The sequence below is a fragment of the Neofelis nebulosa genome, chromosome 3 (assembly GCF_028018385.1).
Source record: "Neofelis nebulosa isolate mNeoNeb1 chromosome 3, mNeoNeb1.pri, whole genome shotgun sequence".
In the NCBI taxonomy this organism is placed as follows: domain Eukaryota; kingdom Metazoa; phylum Chordata; class Mammalia; order Carnivora; family Felidae; genus Neofelis; species Neofelis nebulosa.
Window position 1 is genome coordinate 78,325,124 of NC_080784.1, and position 21,570 is coordinate 78,346,693.

At 34.4% G+C, this 21,570-nt stretch overlaps 1 protein-coding gene across 6 annotated transcripts in view; it reads left to right on the top strand.

The window, feature by feature from the left end:
- The window catches only part of LRBA (LPS responsive beige-like anchor protein), a 780,253-nt gene that overhangs the window by 549,457 nt on the left and 209,226 nt on the right, over positions 1-21,570 (top strand). The window lies entirely within an intron of this gene.

Consider the following 21,570-nt stretch of genomic DNA (forward strand, 5'->3'; position numbering starts at 1 on the left):
GATCATTAAAAAAATGTTGGGTATTTGAATTCATGCTATGAAATTCTTTTTGAAATTATTTGTGCATTTTATGTTTATTGTTTTCTTGTGAATTTATAAATGTTCAATGTATAGTATAGTAACCCTTTGTATGTCATGAAAGTTTTTCTAAATCTGTCTTTTGCCATTTGAATTAACTAATCATATCTTTTGCCATTAATTAGTTTTATATTTTATAAAGTATACGTATAAATATTTTTTATTGAAGTATAGTTGACATATAATGTTATATTACTTTCAGATGTACAACATAGTAACATTTCTTTACATTACACTGCTTACTATGATAAGTGTAGTTACCATCTATTATCATTCAAAGTTATTACAGTATTTTTCATTCCTGTGACTTATTTATTTTATAACTGGAAGTTTGTGTCTTTTCATCCTCTTTACCTTTCTGTCCACTCCCACTTCCCTCCCCTAAATGTGTCTTTTAAATCCTGATTTCCAGTTGTGAATTAAAGTCTCTTGACTTCTAGGTTATATATGTAATCATGGTAAGAACAACTGAGAGCTGACTATGTGCTGCTCACTGTTCAATCTAGGTGATTTACTTACCAGTTCATCACACCACAGTAAGCTGTGCTGTCAACTTTGTATGTCACAATAGACACTTTAAAAAAAAAGACTTAGTCTAATATTTAAAATATATTTAAGTTTTTATTGCATCTGCATAGTGTTTAAGTAGTATACTCCCTCTTATTAGTCTTTTGTCCTTTTATTCACTTTTTTCTGGTATATATTCTGTTATGTAAACTTTAAATTATTTTATGAGTCTATAAAAAAAGCCCTATTGCATTTCATTGCAAATACATTAAACTCATATGTTGTTTTTTTTTGTTTGTTTGTTTTTTGTTTTTGTTTTTTTCTTTTGGTAAATTTATATTTTAAGGATAACTCATCCTAATGAAAGCATTCTTTTTGGTTTCATATTGTACTTTTGTTCCTTTAATACTTTATGTATACTGTCCTATCATTTCTCTCTTGTTAAAATTATTTATAAACCTTTAATGTTTTTCTTGCTGTTATAAATATAATATCTTTCTATTTTCTATATCTAAGTGCCAGTTGCAGAAACAGAACAGATTTTAATATTTCCATATTTATTTTCTATATTTATTTTTATAGTATCAATTAGAATATTTTGGATACATTTTTATCTCTTTAGTGTTTATATGAGCTTTTACATTTTACTGTATTTTAGTTTTTATAAATTTTGCCATTTGGTGATAATTGTTAGTGTAATAATATTTGCTAACAAATATTTATGTGCCAGACACTGTTTTACTAGCTATACATATGTTAATTACTTTCCAAAATAAGCATTTGAAATGGATACTGTTGTTCCGTCTAGAGTTTACATGTTTGGCCCCAGTTCACATAGCTAATATTTGATGTTAGGTTCTGGTAAAAGCTTTTATTATGTGCAATTTTTTCCATCTCTATTTTACTAGAATTCTTTCTTTAGGAATGCTTTCTGAATTTGATCAAATGCCTTTTCAGCATCTATTAAATTATTATGTAATGTTTCCCTTTTAATTGTTGATTTTGTTGGTATAATGATTATGTTGTAGATTTTCTGAATTGAACCACTTTTGGAGTCCATGAAAGTACCATCCTTAATAGTATTATTTTTAGAATACTTTGCCAGATTTTATTTATTTCTGGATTTTTTATGTTATATATCTTTATTTACTAATGAAATTTCTCTTCATTTTCATTTTTTATAACTCTCGCTGTTTTTCTTTTCTTTTCTTTTTTTTACATTTATTTATTTTTGAGAGACAGAGTGAGACAAAGTGAGAGTGGGGGAGGGGCAGAGAGAAAGGGAGACACAGGATCTGAAGCAGGCTCCAGGCTATGAGCTGTCAGCATGGAGCCTGATGTGGGGCTCGAACCCACAGACCATGAGATCATGACCTGAGCCGAAGTCGGACACTCAACTGACTGAGCCACCCAGGCGCCCCTCTCTCTCTGATTTCAGTATTAAAATTGTGCTGACTTGATGAATTATGGAGTTTCCTATTTTTTTCCTTGTGGCCTAAGCTAGTTTTTTCAAATTGTAATTTAAGGTGAGATAAAGGTTAGCTTTGAACCTGTTCTGTGAGAAGTTTCCTTGCTACTGTGGTAACCTCCCTATATTGTATCAGGGAAATCAACCCAGAGATCACAGAACAGAATGACCCACAGATTAAATTAAGATTGTTGAATCACATGACTTATTAAATTAATTTAAAACATACTATGAGAAAAAGAGAAGTGAGATGGGATAAATCAGTGTACTTTGGATAGAATGCAAGCAGGCAGAGCACTTCAGTCCTAGTTGTGTAACATTTAAATGTTATGTCTCTTTCTCTGTCTCATCAGCCTTCCCTGTTGATAGTGTTATGAGTACCAGTATTAAGCAAGGGAATCCACAGATGGGAAGGCCAGTGAAATATACTGGCTCTATTGGAGAGATGCAGCAGCAAGTATACCTGGTCACAGCTTTAGCTAACCAATTATCCCATTGAATAGTTATGGTTTTGACTGCATTTCTTGTGCTGATGAAACCCACAGGGACCAGAGTCAGACAATACTGGGTATGCCAGTTTGGCATATTGAAATTGGTCAATGGGTGGCAAATTTAAATCTGACTTAGTTGTCATCAAGAGTGTCAAGAGTTGTAATCCCTATCAAAATAACACCAGCATTCTTCACAGAGCCAGAACAAACAATCCTAAAATTTGTATGGAACCAGAAAAGACCCTGAATAGCCAAAGCAATCTTGAAAAAGAAAACCAAAGCAGGAGGCATCACAATCCCAAACTTCAAGCTGTATTACAAAGCTGTAATCATCAAGACAGTATGGTAATGGCACAAAAACAGACCAATCAATGGAACAGAATAGAGAACCCAGAAATGGACCCACAAACGTATGGCCAACTAATCTTTGACAAAGCAGGAAAGAATATCCAATGGAATAAAGACAGTCTCTTCAGCAAGTGGTGCTGGGAAAACTGGACAGCGACATGCAGAAAAATGAACCTGGACCACTTTCTTACCCAAAAATAAACTCAAAATGGATGAAAGACCTAAATGTAGGACAGGAAGCCATCAAAATCCTAGAGGAGAAAGCAGGCAGAAACCTCTTTGACCTTGGCCACAGCAACTTCTTACTCAACATGTCTCTGGAGGTGAGGGAAACAAAAGCAAAAATGAACTATTGAGACCTCATCAAAATAAAAAGCTTCTGAAAAAATAAATAAATAAATAAATAAATAAATAAATAAATAAAAAATAAAAAGCTTCTGCACAGCAATGGACATAATCAGCAAAACTAAAAGGCAGTCGACAGAATGGGAGAAGATATTTGCAAACGACCTATCAGATGAAGGGTTAGTATCCAAAAATCTAAAAAGAATTTATCAAACTCAACACCCAAAAAACAAATAATCCAGTGAAGAAATGGTCAAAAGACATGAATAGACACTTCTCCAAGGAAGACATCCAGATGGCCAACCGACACATGAAAAAATGCTCAACATCACTCATCATCAGGGAAATACAAATCAAAACCACAATGAGATACTACCTCACACCTGTCAGAATAGCTAACATTAACAACTCAGGCAGCAACAGATGTTGGCGAGGATGTGGAGAAAGAGGATCCCTTTTGCACTGCTGGTGGGAATGCAAACTGGTGAAGCCACTCTGGAAAACAGGATGGAGGTTCCTCAGAAAATTAAAAATAGAACTACCCTACGACTCAGCAACTGAACTACTAGGTATTTATCCAAAGGATACAGGTGTGCTGTTTCGAAGGGGCACATGCACCCCCATATTTATAGCAGCACTATCGACAATAGCCAAAGTATGGAAAGAGCCCAAATGTCCATCAATGGATGAATGGATAAAGAAGATGTGGTATATATATACAATGGAGTATTACTCGGCAATCAAATAGAATGAAATCTTGCCATTTGCAAGTACGTGGATGGAACTGGAGGGTATTATGCTAAATTAGTCAGAGAAAGAGAAATGCCATATGACTTCACTCATATAAGGAATTTAAGATACTAAACAGATAAACATATGGGAAGGGAAGCCAGAAGAATATAAAAACAGGGAGGGGACAAGACCCAAGAGACTCTTAAATATAGAGAACAAACAGAGGGTCATTGGAGGGATTGTGAGAGGAGGGATGGGTTAAATGGGTAAGGGGCATTAAGGAATCTACTCCTGAAATCATTGTTGCACTATATGCTAATTAACTTGGATGTAAATTAAAAAAAAAATTAATTAATTGAAAAAAACACAAATGTGCAAAGAAAATTAAACTTTTTATTTTATATATTTAAAAGATGCTCATTGGGGTGCCTGGGTGGCACAGTCGGTTAAGCGTCCGACTTCAGCCAGGTCACGATCTCGCGGTCCGTGAGTTCGAGCCCCGCGTCAGGCTCTGGGCTGATGGCTCGGAGCCTGGAGCCTGTTTCCGATTCTGTGTCTCCCTCTCTCTCTTCCCCTCCCCCGTTCATGCTCTGTCTCTCTCTGTCCCAAAAATAAATAAAAAACGTTGAAAAAAAATTAAAAAAAAAAAAGATGCTCATTAACCCAAATAACTAATGTATTTATGAAATATGTAGTCATTTTCCATAACTGAGCAAATCTTACTTTTGAACACCCCCCAAAAAAGAGTGTCAAGAACTGTAAGAGGTCTGAAATTTTACCCTATTTGCAAGATAACAAATTCTTTTTCTGGCAAAATTTTGTGGATGCTGGTAGAAGACATGAAATTCCTGGGTCAGAGATAAAGAATTTTCTTATAGCACAACAAACACAATAAACATTTAAATGAGTGAATTTCCTTAAATGTCTGTCCCCCAGTTACATGAGGTGATGTGGATGGGTGCTATGGACCAAATTGTGCTTTCCTCCTTCATCCCCCATTCATATGTTGAAACCCTAACCCCAATTGTGACTATTTCTGGAGGTAGGGCCTTTAGTAGATAATTAAGATTTAATGAGTTGATTAAGGCTTTTTTAAGGTTCATAAAGTTGGCACCCTCATCCAGTTGAACTTAGGCTTTATAAGAAAAGGAGAACCATCTCCCCCTCCTTCCCACCTCTCTGCCATGTGAGAATCGTATAAATAGCAACCATCTGAAAGCCAGGTAGAGAGCTCTCAGCAGGAACCAGATACACTGGCACCTTGACCTTGAACTCGCTAGCCTTCAACCTGTGAGGAATATATTTGTGTGGTTTAAGCTACCCAGTCTATGATATTTTGTTATGGCAGTCTGAAGAGACTAACATAAGAGGCCCAGGTCGATGCTGTGTACCTAGTGAGTTTACACCCCAGTTGAGCATCCTTACTGTTCAGAAACCCAAAATGTTTACAATGGTCAGTAAAGTTTGGCCTTTGCCCCAACCCAAAGCGCATCATTATCTTTATTATACTGGACAGTAAACAAACCAGCCCTGTTCTCTCAAAATGAGACACTGTCTCTGCCAAGGCTGTTTGCTGTACAGACAATGTCTGGAACAAAGGGATAATTATTGCCTCATTCTCAAGACCTACACAAATATCAGCAACCCAAAGCAGATTTGGAATGATTCTATCTTATGACTTGGTCTGTCCATCTCTATCTGAAAGAACACCCTTTTTTATTCCATCATATTTAAGTATATTATGTCTTTTAGAGGCCTTAACAAACTTCTAGCTTTAAAATTACTGTACGTATTTAGAACTTTTTGAATTCTGTTTCTCACAAGCTATCACTTTATTCATTCTCTCTACTTAATGTAGCCTATGAATTTTGCCTCAATTTGTAAGTTATCATCTTACCATTAGTGGTTTTTTATTCCTTTTGGTTTTCATCAGTCACATTTGTTTTCTTGTCTTCTGTAGCAGAATTTAATATTCTTAGATAATGTAACAAATTCATATTACATGTATGTTCAGAACTTTTTTGGTTGAGGTGTTAGGAAACATTTTTCCTTTAGGTGCTAATAATGCATCACAGGGCAATGATATTTCATGGGCTTATTTTTTTCTCAATTCTTAGAGAAGCATCCACTTTTTTGATCTTACAGTAAGTTCCTTTTAGTTATTTTTTTAAATGTTTATTTAATTTGAGAGAGAGAGTGTGTGTGTGTGAGCAGGAGAGGGGCAGAGAGAGACAGAGGAAGAGAGAATCCCAAGAGCATAGAGCCCTCCATCTCAGGAAATGTAAAATCATGATCTGGGCCAAAGTCAAGAGTCATATCTTAACCAACTGAGCCACCCAGGTGCCCTGCGTAGTAAGTTACTTCTAAAGCAAACCAAATAATAATTTCTTGGGTCTTTAGTACTTAATGATAGATCATTTTAACCACTCTCTCTGGGAACAATAAATTTCACTAACCTTGATTGTGGCTCCACTGGATGACATTACCAGGAGCTGAGACACAATGTTTGCTCCTTTAATAAGTCTAGAGATTGCTGTCTTATTTAGTTTTGAATAATTGTATAAGCAAGTAGTGAGAGATGAGGAATTAGTTTTCATCTGAAATGGTTAATCTCATCATTTATTCATTAAGTATACATTTGTTGAGTTCTCTAATGTACCAAGTATTCAGGGTTCACAAAAATAAGTAATGTGTATGTGTTTAGGTAGACATACATATAACTGTGTAGTCAGGGAGACATTTACAAATAAATGGAATTGGTACTAAACCTGTGATGGCACAAAGCAGAGAACAGTTGAATCTGCTTAGGAAGTCAGAGGTTTTATGAAAAATTGTCTTGGCCTTTAAGGATGAGAGGAGAGGTTCACCATGGAGGAAATAATATGCAGTGGCTTAGAGCACCATTTTTGAAGTCTGGTAGACTTGTATTACCCCACATACCAGTTATGTGATTTTGGCTAAGTCATATAAACTCTCAACAACTGTTGCTTCATATATAAGAAGGTGAAAATTATACTTATTTCATGGTGCCATTTTGATAATTAATTGGAATAATGCACTTAGCATAATCATGGTATAGAATGAGCTCTAATTAAATTGTATTTTATAATGCTGTTGCTTTTACTGCTTACTACTGTTCTACCACAACCACCACCACCACCTCCTCTACCAAGCTCATTAAAAGATTGTCTTCCACATTGGAAGACCCAACACATTGGAAGGCATGTAAGCCTGTAACAGCATAGCATGATTGACATGTGTATATTGTGTGACATGGTTGGAACATGAGATATGTCTATAAAAGTATTCATACATGATGAGGACTTTTTCCAAAGGAGATTTCTGTATATAGAACCAAGAGCAGAAGGATGTAGGGAGATCCAAAGGAACGAGTTCTAAGGTTTAGAATGACTCGGGTTTTTTGTGGTTTACATATTTGTTGCTCCGTTTACCAACGTAGTCTCTAGTAGACTAATGATAGCTCTTGAGGTGACAAAATGAATTCAGATATGTTGAATTTGAAAATTTAGAGGTAATTATGGTGGAGCTCTCTAGTAAGTGACTGGATATGTGTGTCTAAAACTGACTTCACCAAGGTTACCTCTAATGTCTCTTTACTAAATTCTTGCACCCTTGTGTGGTTTGGTATTAGAAACAGTGGTTATGGATGAAATCACTCAGTATAAAATGAGAAGGCTGAGAATTCAGCCACATGACTAAAATCCAAAGGAAGTCAAGTTGGGATGTAGGACAAAAGGAAACTGGTATAGACATTTTTGAGAAATGTAAGGGACAGGTGGGTGCATTCACAGAAAATTTGGGATAGTGGAAAACTGGGAAAACATCTCTTGGAGAAGACATTCAATCCATTTATTTTATAGAATACCCATAAGAAGTCTCAAGAGAAGAAATCACATAAATATTTAAGTGGAGATTGTCCCTTGAATTTTTTTGTCTTAAAATGCTTTTGTCTGGTTTTAATAAATGGGTAATGCTGGACTCATAGAATGAGTTGGTAAGTATTCCCTCCTCTTTAATATTCTAGAAGAGTTTGTGTAGAATTGGCACTGTTTCTTTCTCAAATATTTGGTAGAATTCACCTGTGTAACTATCTGGACCTGGAATTTACTTTATGGGAAGATTTAAACTGTGAGTTCTATTTCTTTAATGGATATAGTGCTATTCAAGTTATCTGTTTCTTCTTGAGGAGGCTTTGGTAGTTTGTGTCTTTCAAGAAATCTGTCCATTGATAAAAATCATCCAGCTTAGTAATATTAAGTTACATATAATATTCCCTTATTATTCTTTTAGTATCTGCATAATCTGTAGTGATGTTTCCTCTCTCCTGATCTGATAATTCTTCATATCATTTCTGATATTGGTACTTCGGGTCTTTTCTCTTTTGCCTGATTAGTCTGGTCAGAAGTTTATATTGATCTTTTCAAAGATTAAGTTTTTCATTTCATTGTTTTTTTCTCTATTATTGTTTGGTTTGCTCTTTTATTGATTTTCACTGTGATTTTTACATCTTTTGCTTACTTTGGGTTTAATTTGCTATTTTTCTAGTTTTTTAAGATGGAAGCTGAATACACTGATATGAGACCGTTTTTTTTTTTCTTACCTTTAATATATGTGCTAGGAGTTTCCCTCTAAGCACTGCGTTAGCTGCAGTCCACAAATAGTTACAGGTTGTGTTTTCATTTGTATTCAGTTCATAATGGTTTTTAATTTCTTTTTTCTTTTTTCTTAGACCAGTGGATTTTTCAGAATTACAATCTTTATTTCTCAAATCTTGGGAAATTTTCAGATATCTTATTGACTTCTAATTTAATTACACTGTGGTCAGAGAATATACTTTATATGATATGAATCTACTAAGTTTATTGCAGCTTAGTTTTTTGGCCAAAAATATGCCCTGTTTTTGTAAATTTATATTCTATTGTTGGATGTAATGTTCTATAAATGTCATTTGGGTCATGGTCAATAATCTTATTCATATCTTTATCCTTATTGGTTTTTCATTTACTTATCAGTTATTGAGAAAGGAATGTTGAAATCTGTTTATAATTGTGGATTTATGTTTTTCTCATTTTAGTTCTTAGTTTTTGTTTCATATATTTTAAAGAGTTATTATTCAGTTTCTAAACAATTGGGATAGTTACAATCACTTGATGAAATGATCTGTTATCATTGTGAAGTGACTGTCTTTATCCCTAGTAATATTTTTGCTTTAAAATCTACATTATCTGATTTGATATTCTTTTTTTTTTTTTTTTTTTTTTCTTTTTGGAGAGAGAGAGAGGGAGAGTGAGAGTCCCAAGGAGGCTCCACACTGTCAGTGCAAAGCCCCATGTGGGGCTCAAACTCACAAACTGTGAGATCATGAACTGGTTTAGATTATGATCTGAGCCGAAACCAAGAGCTGGATGCTTAACCTACTGAGCCACCCAGGTGCCCTTTGATATCCTTTTTCTGATAATTCTGTCATCTGGGTCATTTCTGGGTCATTTTTAATTAATTTCGCTCTTCATTATGGGTCATATTTTCCTGATTATTTTTGGTAGGCCTGGTAATTTTGAAATAAATACCAGCTGTGGTGCTTTTTACCTTGTTATATTAGATACTTTAATGCATTGTTTTGTGATACAGTTAAGTACTTAGAAATAGTTTGATCTATCTGGATCTTGCTTTTAAAGTTTGTTAGGTAGGACCAGAGCAGAGCACCATTTAGTTTATAGCTAATTTTTCCCCACTGGTAAGGTAAAACCTTCTGAGTACTTTACCCAGGACTCCATGAACTATGAGACTGTATGTATGTATGTATATATGTATTTAGGCATTTGATCTCTGGGTGTTGTTCCTTGTAATTTAGGGGGATAATTCTTTTCCTGGCCTCAGGTTGTTGTTGTTGTTGTTGTTGTTGTTGTTTAAACACATGGGTTGTTAAGTACTCAGCTAAAGACTACAGATCACAGGAGCTCTGTTATTTTGCACCTCTCGCCATTTCTTAACTCTCAAGGACCACTGTCTTTCATTCTTGATGTTTACTGTCTTGAAACAATTTTTTCCATACATCTGTTTTAAATATTGTTTGTGTATAAGGGTAAATTCAGTCTGTTACTTTATCTTGATCAGAAGTTAAATACTCTGACCCTAGGATTTCATTTTTTATTTTTTTATTTTATTTTATTTTTTTAATTTTTTTTAACGTTTTATTTATTTTTGAGACAGGGAGAGACAGAGCATGAACAGGGGAGGGTCAGAGAGAGGGAGACACAGAATCTGAAACAGGCTCCAGGCTCTGAGCTGTCAGCACAGAGCCCTACGCGGGGCTCGAACTCACGGACCGCGAGATCATGACCTGAGCCGAAGTCGGCCGCCCAACCGACTGAGCCACCCAGGCGCCCCGGATTTCATTTTTTAAAAATGCTGTGTTGTAGTTTTACATTTCATTTTTCCACCCCTTTTTCTTTCTGCTATGTTTTTGTTCATGTGTCCTAGAATCATATATATCATATAGTTTGTGAGGTTGGACTGGCGCTCTATCCACTAGTCATTGTCTTCTATATTCTTGGTACTGTGCTAGGTGTTGTGAGTAGAGTAGAGTAGGATAGGATAGGATAGGATAGGATAGGATAGGATAGGATAGGATAGGATAGAATGGAGTAGAATGGAATGGAATAGAAAAGAAAGACACCTAAGATCAGTGGCCTAGCCTCAAAGAACTCCGTCAAGTAGGAACTCCAGTCTGGAGAGGGTATGCACTGTTAAATTACACAGTGGAATCAGGTTAACCCCAAATCTCATTTAAGTTGTATTCATAAAGTCCTGTGTAATATACTAAGTTCTTTAAGAAAATAGCTTTTTGGAAGACTATATCTGAAGCTGAATATGGGCATAATATTTAGTTTTTGCTCTATTATGGAGTAAATAGGAACATGTACTACTCATTTATAACTGACTGTAGCTAACAAATTGAGTGATTAATAGGAAAGCTAAATAAATATATATAAATATATATAGGAAAATAAATATATATTACATATATATAATATAATATATAGGAAAATAAATATATATATATATAATATATATTATATACATATATTATATATATATTATATACATATATATATTATATACATATATTATATACATATATTATATATATATAATATATATATATAATAAAGTGGAAAAGTATTTCCCTTTAATTAGGAGAAAAGTGTCCTGGGGATTTGAGGATGTTAGCATTAAGTTCTTTGTAACTTTTTCTTTTCCATTTTGCATTTATTTCTGCTTTTTGCTGTGAAGAATAAAAGCAAATTTCTTGAAGATAAAGATTTTCCCTTTAATTACTTTAAATAGCTTACTCACCAGAGAAACTTTATTTTAAAACTTTTTTTAACATTTATTTATTTTTCAGTTTATTTATTTTGAGTTTAATGTTTATTTATATTTGAGACCCTGAGTGGGGGAGGGGTAGAGAGAGAGGGAGACACAGCATCCAAAGCAGGCTCCAGGCTCCAAGCTGTCAACACAGATCCTGACACAGGGCTCTAACCCATGAACCACGAGATCATGACCTGAGCCAAAGTTGGGTGCTTAACCGACTGAGCCACCCAGGCACCCTGACCAGAGAAACTTCTAGTGGTTGAATCGTATTGTACCTGCTACAAAGAGATATGTAGTCCAGCTACAGGCTGATATTACTTCTGACTTGAAGATTTAATTGTTTAAAAAATTTTATTTATTTTTTGGGAGAGACAGAGTGTGAGTCAGGGAGGGGCAGAAAGAGAGGGAGACACAGAAACCAAAGCAGGCTCCAGGCTCCCAGCTGTCAGCACAGAGCCCTATGCAGGGCATTAACCCACAAGCTGTGATATCATGACCTGAACCAAAAATGGATGCTTAACTGACTGAGCCACCCAGGTGCCTCTAACTTGAAGATTTAATTCATGTATCTAGGGAGGGCTTTTGATACCAATTTGAGATTGAGACTGAGTTCATAAAGTAGGAATTGGCATTGAGAAGAAAAATAGTTTGTGACTTTTGATTGTTTTAAAAATATATATTGTAGGGGCGCCTGGGTGGCTCAGTCAGTTGAGTATTCGACTCTTGATTTCAGCTCAGGTCATGATCTCACAGGTTGGTGAGTTCAAGTCCCACCCTGGGCTCTGTGCTGACAGTGCAGAGCCTGCTTGAGACTCTCTCTCCCTTTCTCTCTCTGCTTTTCCCCTGCTCATGCACACGTACACTCTCAAAATAAACTTTAAAAATATATAAATATATAATAAATATATATAATATATAATAAATATATATAATATATAATAAATATATAATAAATATAATATATATATAGTGGCTCAGTCAGTTGAGCTCCCAACTCTTTGGATTTCAGCTCAGGTCATCATATCAGGGTCGCGGGATTGAGCCCCGGGTCCAATGTGGAGCCTGCTTAAGATTCTCTCTCTCTCTCTCTCTCTCTCTCTCTCTCTCTCTCTCTCTCTCTCTCCCCCCGTCTCCCTCCCTCCCTCCCTCCCTCTCTCTCTCTCCCTCTCTCTCTCTCCCTCTCTCTCTCTCCCCCCGTCTCCCTCCCTCCCTCCCTCCCTCTCTCTCTCTCCCTCTCTCCCCCCGTCTCCCTCCCTCCCTCCCTCCCTCTCTCTCTCTCCCTCTCTCCCTCTCTCCCTTCCTGTCTCCCTTCCTCTCTCCCTCTCTCTCCCTCCCCACCCTCCCTCTCTCTCGTTCTCTCTCCCTTTCTCTCTCCCTGTCCCTCTGCTCCTCTCCCCTGCTTCCGTGCGTGCTTTCTCTCTCTCTCTCTCTCTCTCTCTCAAAAAAAAAATAAATGTGTATTATAGAACATTCCAATATATCTAAAATTAGACAGGTTTTTATTAGTGCTGATTTAAATTTAGCTTTTTCTTGAGACACAGAAAGCTCCTGACTTTAAAGGGTCAGTGTGTGGAATAATAGGAAATGTTACTTTATAGCCTGAATTTAATGACTATAGCATGTTATTCTCTTAAGTTTTTGAGACATGACTAATACATAAAGTATACACAAAAAGTGGGACACCTGGGTGGCTCAGTCGGTTGGATGTCCGACTTCGGCTCAGGTCATGATCTCACGGTTCGTGAGTTGGAGCCCCACATCATGCTCTGCGCTGACAGCTTAGAGCCTGGAGCCCGCTTTGAATTCTGTGTCTCCCTCTCTCTCTGCTCCTCCCCCACTCGTGCTCTGTCTGTCTCTCTCTCTCCTTCAAAAATAAATAAAAACATTAAAAAAAAGTATGCACAAATATTATATGTAAAGTATACATAAAGTATATTTCTCCCATATCATTGATGTAAGGAAAAGTTAAATATAAGTATTTTTCAGCAAAAACAACTTGCACATTGTTAGCATAAAAAAATGCAAAAGTGATTTTGAGGATAGAAAATTGGCCAGAACAACATTAAGAATCATTTTAGGGACAAAATAGCTAAATTTGGGAAATGTTTTTCTTGGCTTTTCTCTAAGAGTATAGATTAATGCATAAATTTATGCATATTTATGTTTAATTTACTGATAAAATGACAACGTATTGGTGGTAATGATTGTCCTCTCACGACATTATGTTAGTTAGCAAAACTCTACTAGATAAAGGTAATAAACCTTGCTAAGATTCTGGACTGTATATCTTTTAGTAACCTTTTTACTACTACAAATATTGAAATTTTTTTAATAGTATTTCTCTATCTCATACTACAATCAGATAGAACATTTCTGTAGCTTCTTCATGATAAAATTGACATTATGGCTTTTTAAAAATTATGCTTGTATTTAAAATGTATCTCTAACCCAAATATCTCTATTTTAATTCAGATAGTTATCTAAGTTTATTCTACTCTTTTTCTGAAAATGTAATGCCTAGCTCTTTACCTCATGTGCTGTTAGAAAAATAAAGTAAGATACATTCATGTTCCTTAATATGCTTTTTTTGGTATATTTTGGATTCTTCTTTCAAAAATAATCAGATGCAGATATATTTATGTTTTAAAAATTAAATATTAGTTGGATGATATATAAATACCTTCTTTGTTCTGTTTCTACATGATCACATTTGGCTTTTGACTCATTAAGATATATATTAAATGTTCAATAAGAGATGGCTTTTATGATATGTCATTTAGAATGCAAATTATTTTTAAGCTGAAGAATATTGAAAATAAAACAGAACCAACTAAGGAGTCTGAATTATTTACAGGCTGGGGGCTTAAAGGTGCATCACTCCAGCACAAATATTAAATTATGAAATAGGAATTTCAGTTTGCCATAAATCTGTCTGCCATAGCAGCTTAAAATAAAATAGTTTTGCCCATCTAAAGCAACATCAATTTGCTAGTCAGTGCTTCATGTATCAAAGAGCATGCTGTGAAAATATCAATATCATTGGTTAATATAAATGAAATTAATTTTTAAAGCTGGGCTAAAGGTTGACATCTGAAAAATTGCATTACTTTGCAGAAGAGAAATTTCTGTCTTCTAGTGAAATTTCAGGTCATGAGGGCAAGTAATTTTCACAATCTTCAATGGGAGCCAGTGAAATATGAACTTCATTGTCACCTAGCCCCAAAGCGATAAGATAAAATGAGCTGATACATCATTTGCTGTGGTTTTATCATCTCCCTCAGTAATTGGAAGAGAAAACATAAGAGTGTATGTGTTTGTGTGCTCCCCTCTTGCCCCTCCCAGCTGCCCCATCATCCACACCCAGGCTAAAACCATTTTAGCCCAATCAATACAGAGGTCACGTAGCATTTTATTTATATATTTTTAATTTTTCATACTGACTAAACTGCCAAGTAGAACATTAGAGTAATGAATATGTTTAATTGAATTTGTCACCCATGAAAATGCTAAGGAGAATACTGTACTACATCATAGTACCTAGTAAGCAAAAGGAAGAAATTTACTATGTAGAAGGAAAAAAATAACTCATAATTAATTTAAAAGGTAATTTTCTTTCATATTCGTAACTTTTGTATTATTGTTATCATTATTCTTTTCAAAGTTTGGACACATTCTGTGTGTTCATGGGTATATATTTAATAACAAAAGTAGTATTGTAAAGTTACAACCAGAGTCAACTGTATGTCATTTTTAAATTCAAGAAAGACCTCTGAGTTTTACTTTAAGAATATATCTTTGAAAACATAAAAGTTATATGGTTGGTGATGAAGTAAATCCATAAGCCAAATAGAATTCAATATTATTAGAATAATAAATTCTAAATTTGTGAATAAATTCTTGAGTGCTATGCTTTGATACCAAGTTTCAGAGAAAATTATATGCAGCAAAATCCAAAAATTGTGTAAATAATAGAATGGTACAACTTTAAAATACTTGATTAAAATTACTTCCATGAGTTTGTTAAAACGACGATTATTATAAATAAAACATATTTGTACATATATCTAGTAATGAGCTGCTATTAGAATTTTTTCAATATGTGCTTTCCTTTTAAATGTATTTCAGATATCTACTGTTTTCCCATATTAAGATATAATCTTTGTGACTAATTTATAATCCTGTTTCAAGAAAATGGGATATGAATAGTTTCTAGGCTTTCCTTCCATTGGTGTTATAGCTTAATTGATGGCATGGTTAGTTTGTATTTTGTATATTAAGTTTCAAACATTTTTCTTGATGTTAAGTATATCTATATAGTTTGGAAATGGTTTTGTTATGAAATTTTAAGTATTCTTGGTGACATATATATTATCCAGTTTTACTCTTTAATCACATTATTCAGAAATCAATATGGAATTGTCTCAATGAGTAAAACCTTTCCAAAAATTGACAGATATTTGGGACTAGTTTACGCAAAGCTAGTCTTAAACATTAGAAAGAATAGTATTTTAAAGTTGTTTACTGATTCTATATATGCAGACACCCGTGTAAATATTTATTTTTGAGGTAAAACATTTTATCACTTTTTAATATTTTCCCGTTTAAAATTGTTTTAAAACATTTTAAATTGATTGAGGATAGTTTGTATAGTTTTTGAAAACCAAACCTTTTATTTTACTTTAGTGAAGCAACTACAACTTTATATTTAGAGTTTATTTAAAAATTTCTAAAGCTTGATAGTCCATAAAAGTATTGTGCATTTGGGCAATAAATATGTTTCTGTTTTGTTCTCTCTTGAGGATGAGCAATTAGAGGAAAGTTTTATATGGATAAATTCATAAGCTTTTCAAAATGAATGATTAAAGAGAAAGTGAAAAAATTATTTGCTTTCAAGCTAATAAATGCAACAGGGTGAAGAAATTTTCATATGTATTCACAGTATACTATTTGAAAGATAGAAGAAAGCATTGTGTGTATTATTTGGGGAAAATAATATATCCCTTTTCAGAAGGCACAGTTTTCAGATAACAATTTTAAAGAATATGAGTTTGATAATTTTAATGTAAAGAAATGTTATATACACATACACGTGTGTGTGTGTGTGTATATTTAAAATTAAATACCGATTTCTCTTTCCTAACTCTCTTACCTCAACATTTAACTAATAAATCATCTTTGTTGAACAAATTATTTAAAAAAAAAGAAATGTGAATTTACTTCTACTGTTAATAGTAACCATATTAAAACAAGGTGGTAAACATTCAAAGAGTGCTGTGGGCTTAAGCTTTCAAGCTATTTTAGATTGGGGGTCATAACTGCAGCGCAATGGTAATGATACGGTTTCCATAGCAACTGATTCATTGGAGGGCTAGACCTCTGTCTAGGGTGCTGTCAGTGTATGTAGAGTTTCAGTGAACAGAAAGTCCCAAAGAAGGGTCTGCTTCTACCTAATCCAGTTTTAATTGAACTCTAGAGACTTTGAAGTGAAGCCTCGGACCAGGAATATACTATTCCAATAAGAAATAAACCTCTTGCTTAGCTAGGCCTCAGCTGCATTTCAGTACTGACACCTTTTCCTAATGAATACTTTAAAGAAATGTTATTGTATCAATTTCAGCTACTAATTCTGTTAGTTAAAAGATTTTTTATTTCTATTTTAAACCCGCCATCTTGACCGTAAGTATAGAATTTCATTTGTTAATTCTCTTGGAGTCAGGCTAGTTTTCATGTGTGATTTCAATGTTTGATATTTTTGGCAATTTTAAATAATTTTGTCTGTGTCTCCTCCTGTTTCTCTTTCTCTGAGTTTTAACACAATAGACCTGCTTATATTTAATTTTGAAAGCACATTACTGGCTTGCATTCAATATGGGTTTGAAAACATAGAAAACAATGCTGGATATTATGTATGGATATATATGTACTAACAGTATAAAAACTGACATAGGAATGATAAACCTTAAAACAAGGGCAGTGATTGACTCTTACAAAGGAGGAAAATGGTATCAGGAAGGTTATTTATGGGAATTTCAGTACTATCTAAAAAGCTTTATTAATTAAAAAAAATTTTTAAATGTTTATTTTTGAGAGAGAGGGAGACAGAGGCAGAGTGCGAGTGGGGGAGGGGCAGAGAGAGAGGGAGACACAGAATCTGAAGCAGGCTGCAGGCTCTGAGCTGTCAACACAGAGCTCGACAGGGGCTCGAACTCATGGGCCACGAGATCATGACCTGAGCCAAAGTCAGATGCCTAACCAACTGAGTTACCCAGCGCCCCTTAATTTTTAAATACATGCAGTAATGTGGCATAAAGTTAGGATTTGAGAATTGGGTACATGGGGCTTATGTCATTTTCTGCAGTTGTGAATTTGATTTGGTCGTAAAGCATTTTAAAGAAGCATACCACTTCAAGTAGGTTATTAAATGACTATATTGCTTAAAGGAATGGGATATAAATTGAATTTTTTATTAATTGAAAAATTTTCAGTACATTACAATCTTATAATAGTATTTTAGTATATTTATTTCTGTTAATAATTCAAGTATCCTAGAATATAATTAAATGTTTAGTTGCTTGACCATGATCTTACAATGACTGACGTCACCATTATGAGCAGCAGGTCTTCTTATATAGCTTTAGAGATATAAAAGGTAGAATTTTCATATCAATGTGTTCTTTTCATAGCATATCATAGACCTTAGAAGAGCCCTTGTTATTTGTTTTCTTTCCTTTTTCACCTATAACCCAAGTACAGGAAGACAAATGTAGTTTATTAAAATTCTGATGGATTGAGTTCTAGTTTAACAAACTTTTAAGCCCCTTTTTAGAAATGTGACAATGTAGTATATATATGTAAGCTCTGTACTTTTGGATTGGAGAATCTGGGAGTAGGCCAGACTCTGCCACTAGCTTTGAGGGACTTTGTATTAACTATATAATTTTTCTGACTCTTATTTTCCTTAGTAATATTGGATAGATTGGGGTATAAAGTGTTAAAGAACATATATTGAATTGTCTACTATTTGATAGGTCCAAGATGGCAAATTCAAATGCCAGTGGAAACTAGACAGATAATAGTAAATGAGTGAATGAGTGGAGACTGTGCCAAAATGGTGAGTGTGTATCATTTGTTACCATGTGGCAGATAGACCTAGGTTTCACAGATGCCCCAGTTTTTCCCGAGAAACTAATCTGATAATAATGTAAATCTCCATTTTTAAGGCATTTTAAATTACTTGAAATTTTGTTATAATATTAAAATGAAGTGTATTTGGGCCATATATGGAGGTTAGGTTGCCATTGATTGATTCATGTAATCGTTCAGAAACATCTACTTTGTGCCAGACATTGTTCTAGAAAATGGAAATAGACTATACTTAAGTCTTTGTTATGGTAGAACTTAGATTCCAGTGCTAAATAGAGGCAATAGAGAAGCAAGCAGATACTATAATTGCATGTAATGATAAATGTTGTGAAGGCAATATGGTGAGTTTGGGGGGGGCAAGAGGTGGTTATGGAGGCAGTGAGGTTTAGATCCAGTGGCTTCTCTAAGGAGGTAACATTGAAGCAAGAATCTAATGTAAGAATAAGCCAGTCATGTGAAGATTTGAGAGAAGAACATTCACATTAGAGGAGACAATAAATAAAAGGCCTCAAAGAAGAATGAATTGGGCTCATCAGTAAGTCCCAGATGTAAGACTTTATAAACAATTGTAAAGAGCTTGCATGTTTATTATACATGTAGTGCAAAGCCACTGGATGGTTATTAAATGCATGTGATCTAATTTGTATTTTAAACTTTTTTAAAAAATATTTTTTCTTTGGCTCCTCTGGTCATAGTAGACTCTAGAAGTAAGATCAGGAAAGAAACCAAGTAGGAGAACACTATAGACTCTGAAGGTTTAAACTTGCTGGTTATGGTGAGGGAAAGAGGTACATGCAACCTCTGCTTTCAGAAAATCCTGAGAGTAATACCTACAGCTTTGTTCTGTCTTTTCCTGTTTATTTCTTTTGCTCTCACTTACACAGGTATTGGCTATGTGAAAGTAGATTTCCATATCACCAGTTTTAAAACTGAAAGTTTGATTTGTTGTTTGGTTCTTAGAATTTTTGTTTCATTTTTCAAAAAACATTGAGACTTGGAATTGTTCTTTCACTTTTAAATCCTTTGGTGCCAGAAATATAATTTTTAGAAAAATCAAAGTACATGCTTTTTGCCCATTATTGCATTTTTAATTGAGGAATATAGATCTGTTTGCAGTTAAGATCTAGAAAATGGAAATAAAAATAGAAAAGAAAGTTTTCATAGGATAAATTCTTATTATTAATTATTTTTCCTTTCCTTGTTTATCCTGTCTTTGTCCCTCCAAAGCAGTATCATAATCACATGTCATTCTATTTGTATTGTTTAGTGGTGGTTACTTTTGAGAGATATAGCTTAATTGTTTACTTTGCTTTCATGGATTTTCATCACGTTTTGATAGTAAATATGTCTCATTTTCTTTATTAAATTAATATTAGGTGAAGTACTGGTGTGGAGAAATTCCACATCTGGTTTTCCTTTAACACCTTCATAATTAAGCTTTTGAAATGAACTTTTTAAAAGAAAAAACTTGAATAACAAAGCAACAAAGTGGCTTAGGACTAAAGACAGGATTACTCTGAGTTGGCAAAGCATTCTAAGCTATTGCGTCTGTCACATGGGATGACAAGAATTGTAACAAGTTACTCTGACAACCACCTACTCCATAGAGAGATTATGTTGAGTTCATTTGCAGGTTTGTGTTTAGCCTAGCTGACAAAATGATACTTAACCTCTTATACAGTCAGTCTTTGTGCTTTGTGAATGAGTGACTGTTGCCTTTAATAGTGACCTTAAAAGTGTGATTTTTTAAAGCTATGAAATGAAATATATATATATATATATTTTCATTTTATTGAAAAATAATTGACATACATCACTGTATAAGCTTAAGGCATACAGCATGATGGTTTGGTTTATATATATTGTGAAGTGATTGCCACAATATGTTCATGTATCTTCTCATATAGATACAATTAAAAAAAAATTTTTTACACATTTTTAAAACGTTTATTTGTTTATTTTAAGCGAGAGAGTTGGGGAGGGGCAAAGAGAGAGAGTGAGAAAGAGAATCTCAAGCATGCTCCACGCTCAGCATAGAGCCCGACATGGGGCTCAATCACATGAACCAGAAGATCATGACCTAAGCTGAAATCAAGAATCAAACGCCCAACTGATGGAGCCAGCCAGGCTCCCCTCATATAGATAAATTTTTAAAAAATAGAACGAAAAGGGGGGAAAATTTCTCCTTGAAATAAGAACTCTTAGGATTTACTGTACATATATATTTTAAAGTATGTTAAAGGTACTTCTGCAGTCGAATCTAAAAAAAAAGAAAACAGAAAACAAATTAATAAATAAAAGGCACAATCAGACCTATAAACACAGAGAACAAACTGATGGTTACCAGAGGTCGAGGGTGGTGGGGGGTTGGGCAAAATTGGTAAAGGGGATAGGGAGATACAGGCTTGCAGTAAAAGGCACAGCATAAGGAATATAGTCAATGATACTGTAATAGCAATATAACGGGGTAGATGGTAGCTACCCTTGTGGTAACCATATAGCATAATGTATAAACTTGTTAAATCACTATGTTGTACACCTGAAACCAGTGCAACATTGTGTTTCAACTCTACCTAAAAGAAAAACCCTCATATACATAAAAAATATTTCTGGTTACTCTAAAATCATTATTATATGAAACTGAATTGTATATGTGATCTGTAAGCATATAAGGTATTCTTTTGAGGTCTTCCTTCTTTTTAAGCTTTTATGTAAAACTTTACTTTCCATAAAATGATTCAAAACTCAGTCACTAGGGGCGCCTGGGTGGCGCAGTCGGTTAAGCGTCCGACTTCAGCTCAGGTCACGATCTCACGGTCCGTGAGTTCGAGCCCCGCGTCAGGCTCTGGGCTGATGGCTCGGAGCCTGGAGCCTGTTTCCGATTCTGTGTCTCCCTCTGTCTCTGCCCCTCCCCCGTTCATGCTCTCTCTCTGTCCCAAAAATAAATAAAAAACGTTAAAAAAATTTTTTTTTAAAAATAAAAATAAAAAACTCAGTCACTAAATAATGCAATGTGTATTTCCTGAAAAACAATAAATAGGGTTACATCACTGCTTTTAAAAG